The sequence below is a fragment of the Dipodomys merriami genome, unplaced genomic scaffold, assembly GCF_024711535.1.
Source record: "Dipodomys merriami isolate MVZ:Mamm:240054 unplaced genomic scaffold, mDipMer1.0.p SCAF_8, whole genome shotgun sequence".
NCBI lineage: Eukaryota > Metazoa > Chordata > Mammalia > Rodentia > Heteromyidae > Dipodomys > Dipodomys merriami.
The window spans coordinates 15,552,530-15,559,643 of record NW_027206401.1 but is presented as its reverse complement, the minus strand read 5'-3'; the positions used below and the strand labels follow the sequence as shown (position 1 = coordinate 15,559,643).

The 7,114-nt window shown below is 51.6% G+C and overlaps 1 non-coding gene across 1 annotated transcript; it reads left to right on the top strand.

Annotated features, from left to right (window-relative positions):
- Positions 1-6,828: 6,828 nt before the first annotated feature.
- Positions 6,829-6,911, top strand: Trnal-uaa (transfer RNA leucine (anticodon UAA)). The gene has a single exon. It is a non-coding gene; the product is annotated as a tRNA-Leu (tRNA).
- The last annotated feature ends 203 nt before the right edge of the window (positions 6,912-7,114 follow it).

Sequence of the window (7,114 nt, the reverse complement as noted above, 5' to 3'; positions counted from 1 at the left end):
TCCTGGCTATTGGTGTTGATTTGCTTGTTTTGATTTTTCTCTTACTGCAATTTGGATCTCACCCACCATCCTGTTTGTGTTAAACATGTTCAGTCTGGGTGCCAGTGGCTCATGCCTATAATCTTAGCTAGTCAGAAGGCTGAGATCTGAGGATCATAGTTCAAAGCCATTCTAGGCAGGGAAGTCTGTGAGACTCATCTCCAATGAACCACTCAGAATCCAGGAGTAGAACACACACACACACACACACACAGTCACATACCACAGAAATTAGCACTGAAAACAGTAGTTTTATTGTGGACTATTCCTTTTGTATATTAAGGAGGAGTAATTTTAAATGAAAGAATCCTGCTTGTGAAATAAGCCTGATGAATACATCATTATAAATATCCCTTTTATATAACGGATACTGTGGACATTTAAATCTCAGTTTAACTTTTAAAGTGTTATAATTTTTACCATTTGCTACTTGATGCCAGAACATCTGAAAGTCTTTGCAGGGGGAGAGGATTGGAACATTGGAAGCATTTGCCATGGTTCAGTGAAGCCATCAGGTTATAGACCTTTGGTTTCATTTGCAGTTTGCAATGCCTAAACCACACACCATGCTTCTTGTTTGCCTTCTGGGGCAGCTCTTAATTCTTTTGATCCATTATTTAATACATGAGCAGTTCTAATCATTGGCCCTATTTCTTGGGTCCTTCAGAGGTTTTTTTTTTATCTTTTTTTTTTTTACTGGGGATTGGACAAGGCAAGCACTCAGCACTTGAGCGATGCCCCTTTGCTTTGTATTTTGTTTTTGAGGTAGGATCTTGCTAACTTTTCCCAAACTGACCTTGAAATTTCAACCTTCCTACCTCTGCCTCCCAAGTTGCTTGGATTGCAGTCATGAACCACCACACCTGACTCAGAAGTGGGATTATAGAAAGAACAGACAGAGAAGAACATGAATTTGGGGCTTGTGATCTGACCTGAGTTGTATAAGAAAACTTGGGCCTGTATTTAGTTGCATGGTTAAGTGTGAGAGTTGTGAAAAAGTCACATGAGACTCTTATCAGAATTTGCCTTTTTTTTTTTCCAGCTCACTCCATGAGAAATTCCCCTACTGACTTAATTCCCTATTTCTAAGAGGAAGGAAGAAATCTTTATGAGAAGTTCCTCTGCCACAGGCTTATTATTATTATTATTGTAGAGAAGACAGGCTACAAATGGAGATTGTAGTTACTTTTACAAGAAGGAAAAATTCATAAAGTCAGCTTTGTTAAACTCCTAGGGAATTTTCTTCACATAGAACCATCATAAAAGTAAATGAATATTCAGGCTGTGTGTTTTGTTCCTCATTTTTCCTTGGAGAACTGAGTAAAGACTACACTATTCTCTACTGAACTCAAGCGTGATAGATTGTTGCCACTTAAATGTGGCATACTGCTTAAGATACAGATTCTGGCCAGAGGGGTAGATAACACATATAATCAACCTACTCAGGAGGCAGAGATCAGGAGGATTGTATTTCGAGGCCAGCCCAGGAAAAAAAAAAAGTTCTTGAGATTCCATCTCAACCAATTAAAAAACTAAAAATCTGCGTACATATCTGTCACCCCAGCTACGCAGGAAGGTTAAATAGCAGGATCCAAGTTCAGGATTGCATGGGCATAAGTTCAAGACACGATTCAAGAAGTAAGAAAAGCATAAAGTGTTGGTGGGCATGCCTAAAATGGACTTCCTGCCAAGCAAAGACAAGGCCTCAAGTTCAAACCCCAGTTCCACCAGAAGAAAGAAAAAGAGAAAGAAGGAATGCAGATTCCATTCCCAAGGTTTGAACGCTGTCTCTGCCAGAGTAGCAGCGTACTGTCATCATTTTACTCAGTTTCTTCATTTGTCCTATGGGGACAATGGCACCTACTTTACAGTTGCTCCAAAAAGTGACAAAAATATAAAGCCCTGGAAGGGTTCCTGGCACATACTCAGTGTTGTGTTCATCAGCATGGGAGGAATTTCTCTTCGACTGAGAGCTGTTAGTGACTCAAGGAAGTTTATAGGGGCCAGGTATGGAAGCGCATACTACAATCCCAGTTCTCAGGAAGAAGAGGTAGGAGATTACTGTCCAAGGCAGGCCTGGGCAGAAGTGTGAGGCCCATGTGCAAAAGCAAACTAAAATGGGGGTATGGCTGAAATGATAAGAGTACTTGCCTAGCAAGTGGAGACAGGGCCTTGAGTTCAAATCCTAGTACTACCACCAAAAGAAAGACAGAAGGAAGGAAGGAAGGAAGGAAAGAAAGAAAGAGAGAGAGAGAGAGAGAGAAAGAAAGAAAGAAAGAAAGAAAGAAAGAAAGAAAGAAAGAAAGAAAGAAAGAAAGGAAGGAAGAAAGAAAACCAAGGAAGGAAATAAATTTGGAGGGAAAATAATTTTTCTTTTAATAATCTTCAATGAAACATAATAAACTAAGATATTATCTTTTCTGCATATTCTACCCTTCTCGAGAACCCTATGCTAAAGCTGTTTTCATGGTGGTATTTCTATTCCTCTGTATATCCACACGTATTCTGCACCACCAAAGCTGATGAGCAGAGGGGTCCTTCTGGCAAGTGCTTTTTCCCACTCCTTCCTAAACCATGAGTCAGAAATGCCCCGTGGAGTTCTGGGAAATTGTCCAGGTCAGACCACAGCCCTGGAGAGAGGTATCATGTGCCCCTCCCTCGCCTAGTCCTGGCCTGCAGGCCGCCTGAGCTGTGACATCCATGCCCCGCAGTGAATGAAATGCCAGCTTCTTCCTCCAAAAGGAGTGTTCCAGGGGCCCCAGGAAGTGCTGCAGTTAGCTTACCACACACTGGAACCCCTCGCTTGGCTAACTTGGAAAGGTGACTTGGGGCAAAAAGAAGACCTTGTGGCAATACTGCAAATTGCAGACACAAATGTCACCTAGCATAGGAATGGAAAGGGCTAGTCAAATAAGAACAGCTCTCCAGAAAGCAAAAGCTATTTCAACAGATACAGGAACCTTCCAGAGGCTTCACAGGTACAGCTAAGTCACATCTATTAGAAGACAGATCCAGAAATGTCAGAAAGAGAAGTTAGAATGTTTTAACGGTCAGCCATGGGTACAGATTTAGATGTAGATATAAATTCAGGGTGGGCAGCAGAGGAGAGAGACTTGAGGCAGGCATTCTTCTCACTAAACCATTCTCCAGCTCCTCCTTTCAGAAAAAGTCTCACTGTTATGCCTAGGCTAAGAATGGACTGTGATCCTCCTATTTGTGCTTCCCTGAGTTGCTGGGATGGCAGGCATACGCAATCATACTCCGATATTGGTTGTGACAGAGTGTTGCAAACACTCCCTCCCCCCACCCTAAACTGACCTCAAACTAAAATTCTCCCATCTCTACCTTGCAAGTAGCTAGGATTACAGTCTTGAGCTACTGTACTTGGCCCAAAATGTTTGAATAGTGACATCACAGGAGTAATTTTATGCCTTTTAAGATAACAATTTGGAAAGAGAACAGTGCTCTGTTCATTCCAATGCCTTGATATTTATTTAAAACAATACCTTTATTTTGTTTTCGTCATACCAAGGTCTGGAGTCAACTCATCCAGTCTCAGAAGAGTGAAACTCTTTTTTTCAGGAAAGACATCCATCCATTCATAAGGACTGTACACCCTCTTAACCCCAACACTCCCACTTGCGGGCCCAAGCCCTCCACAGGCGTCTGGGTGAGGTCAGGCCTCACCAAATCATAGTACTGACCTGGCAAGCTGACCGGAGGAAGTCAAAGTATGAGGCTCAGGGGCCTCAGTGCCCTTTTTATTCTTTTTTTTTTATTCCTTTTTATTCTCTCAACTGTACAAAAAGAAATATCTCTGTCTATCTATCTATCTATCTATCTATCTATCTATCTATCTATCTATCTATCTATCTATCTATCTATCTAATTTGGGGGACTGGGAATGTAGCTTAGTGGTAGTTTGTTGTGCTTTCCCAAGGCTCTGAATTTGATCACTAATACACATCCAGCGGAGTCACTTGTGTGAAACACCGTACCACCTGCTCTCAGTCATACCAGGCTATGCATTTCCCTGGAGCCGTACTCCATGTGGAGCAAGCCCTCTGCCATTTCCAATGTCCCTGGCCACTGAAGCTGCTATAGATGAGAGAGGCTTGATGTGCCCCAGTCCCCTCCTGTGAGTTGGGGTAACCCCACCCCACCCCTAAACTCACACACAACTGCACAATGCCTGCTCCGCGCCACATGCCCACCCACCAGGACTCTGGGAAGGAAGAGGGCTGCGAGCTCAGCTGGCTGGCAAGGCCGGGCTTCCCCCTCACCCCGCAGATGCGCTGCCCCAGCAGCCCTTCCTGCAACACCTTCAAAACCCTGGCTTTTGCTCGGAACTGGTGGCTCATGGCTGTAAAGCTAGCTCCTCACCAGGCTCTGGAGGCCACAATTGCACGTCCAGGGTGGGGAGCTGGGGGGGGGGGGGGAGGAAAGTCTGTGAGACTCTTATCTCCAATGAACCATCATAAAAGAATAAAAGTAAGCCAGGCACCAGTGGCTCACACCTGTAATCCTAGCTACTCAGGAGATTGAGATCTGAGGACTGCGGTTCAAAGCCTGCCAGGGCAGGAAACTCTGTGGGACTCTCATCTCCAATAAACCACCCGAAAAACCAGAAGTGGCGCTGTGGCTCGAGTGGTAGAGCGCTTACCTTGAACTGAAGAGCTCAGGGACAGTGACCAGGCCCAGAGTTCAAATCCCATCACACACACACACACACACACACACACACACACACACACACACACACACACACACACACACACAAAACAAAAACTATCCTTGAGTTGTGACTACAGCGGCCAAGGATCTCCGGGGTAGAGATCAAACACAAGGAATGGCATCCTCCGTCAAAGAAAGCGTTCCAGGCTCCCCTGGCAGAGAGAGAACGCCTCCGGCCGGACTGTTTGACTAGCTGGCCCTGGCCTGGCCCGAGGGCTGCCCGGCACAGAGGCGGCACCGAGGTCTCCCGTCTTCATCCTCTCCGCTGTTGGTGGAGGGAACCTGTCAGACCAGAACGCTCGCCAGCGCACGCCGTGCTGTTCCTGTGGGGACACGCGCCGGCCCGGCAGCGCCGTCGGGGGGTGGGAGCCGCGTCCTGCGGTTCACTGCACCCGCCCCCAGCCCCCAGGAGGGGCGTCCGGCGTCGGGCTCCGGCGGGAGCTCCTTGTCAGTCTTGTTGTGACAAGTGGGTCCCACGCAAGACGGCCTGGCGGAGGGCGCCGGCGAGGAGGGCGCCGGCGAGGAGACGAGAAGAAGAGACGAGAAGAAGGGCCAGCAGACCCAGTGCCCAGAGAGTACGGAAAGGAGACGGACAGAAGGAACGAAGACCGAAGGAGGGGAGAAGGAGGAAGGGGGGGGAGAAAGCAGAGAGAGGGGAGGGAGAGCGGGGAGAGAGAGGGGGGAGGGGAGGGAGGGGGAGAAAGTAGAGAGAGGGGGAAGGCGAGGGGGAGGAGGGGGAGAGGGAGGGAGTGAGGGGGGAAGGAGAGAGGGAGGGGAGGAGGGAGGGAGACAGAGGGGGGAGAGGGAGGGACGGGGGAGGGAAGGGGAGGAAGAGAGAGAAGGGGAGGGAGAGGGGAGGGAGAGAAAGAGGGAGGGTGAGAGGGGGAGAGAAAGGGAGTGAGGGGGGAGGGAGAGAGGGGGGAAGAGAAAGGGAGTGAGGGGGGAGGGAGAGAGGGGGGAGGGAGGGAGAGGGGGAGGGAGAGAGGGAGGAGAGGAAGGGAGTGAGGGGGAGAGAAGGAAAGAGGGGGGAGGGAGGGAGAGAGGGGGAGGGAGAGAGGAGGAGGGAGAGAGAGAGGGAGGGTGAGAGAGGGGGAGAGAAAGGGAGTGAGGGGGGAGGGAGAGAGGGGGGAGGGAGGGAGAGGGTGAAAGAGGGGGAGGGGGAGAGGGACGGAGAGAGGGGGAGAGGGAGGAGAGGAAGGGAGTGAGGGGGAGAGAAGGAAAGAGGGGGGAGGGAGGGAGAGGGGGGAGAAAGCAGAGAGGGAGGGGAGGGAGGAGGGAGGGGGGAGAAAACAGAGAGAGGGAGGGGAGGGAGGAAGAGGGGGGAGAGGGAGGGAGAAACCGAGACCGAGACGTTGGGTCTGTTCCTTCAGAGAAAACGGGTCCGAAAGCAGCAGAACCCTACTCCCCCCCCCCCCCACCAGGTGACGCGCCGGAGGTGGACCTAGATTTCACAAGGGGAAACTGAGGCTCACACCCGCGACCCCGGGGAGGAAGGGGCCGCGGCCTGCTGCTCCCGCCAGATCACCCAGCCCCGGCTCCGTGCCGGGGCGAGGGGGGTCCTGGGTGGAAAGTTCTGGAACGGGGGAAAGGCCTGCCGTGGAGCACGGCGTTACCGGGAGCACGCGAGGCCGGCACCGGGAGGCGATCGCTCCGCGGAGCTCACCCGCCGCCGCCCCCGGGACCCCCGCCCCGACCCCGCGCGGCGTCCCGGCACCCGCCCGAGCCCCGGGAAGTTGCGGGGTTGAGTGTTCGCGCGCCCGCGCGCACCTCGGATGGAAAGCGGGCGGGGCCGCAGCGCGGCGCGAATCGCTCCGCCGCCCGCCCCGCGGCGCCGCGGCTCGGCTCCGGGCGTAGCCCGCTCGGCTGCAGTGGCTGCGGCTGCCGCGGCGGTCCCGGGGCAACAGTGAGCTATGGCGGAGGAGAGCGGAGGCACTCGCCAAAGAGGCGCCTCCGCGGCGTCTGAGCGAGCCGGGAGCCGCCGCGGCCCTGCGGGAGGCGGCGAGGCCGCCCGCCGAGAGCCTTGTAGGAAGAGCTGGAAGAGCACTGCTCGTCTGCACCAGGATGGCCGAGTGGTTAAGGCGTTGGACTTAAGATCCAATGGACATATGTCCGCGTGGGTTCGAACCCCACTCCTGGTAGGGATGTCTTTTCTTTCTTCGGGACTTTTTAGTACATTCTTTTTTTATATTTTATTGAACACCACGCCTTGAAAATGAGGATTCTGACTTCTGGCTGAAAGAAGCGCAGCCTTTCACCGCACCGGCTTCCCAGTCCCGCAGAGACCGAGCAGCGCGGGGCGGGGGGGGGGGGGCGGCCGGGGTGGTGGACGGGGGTCTTGGCC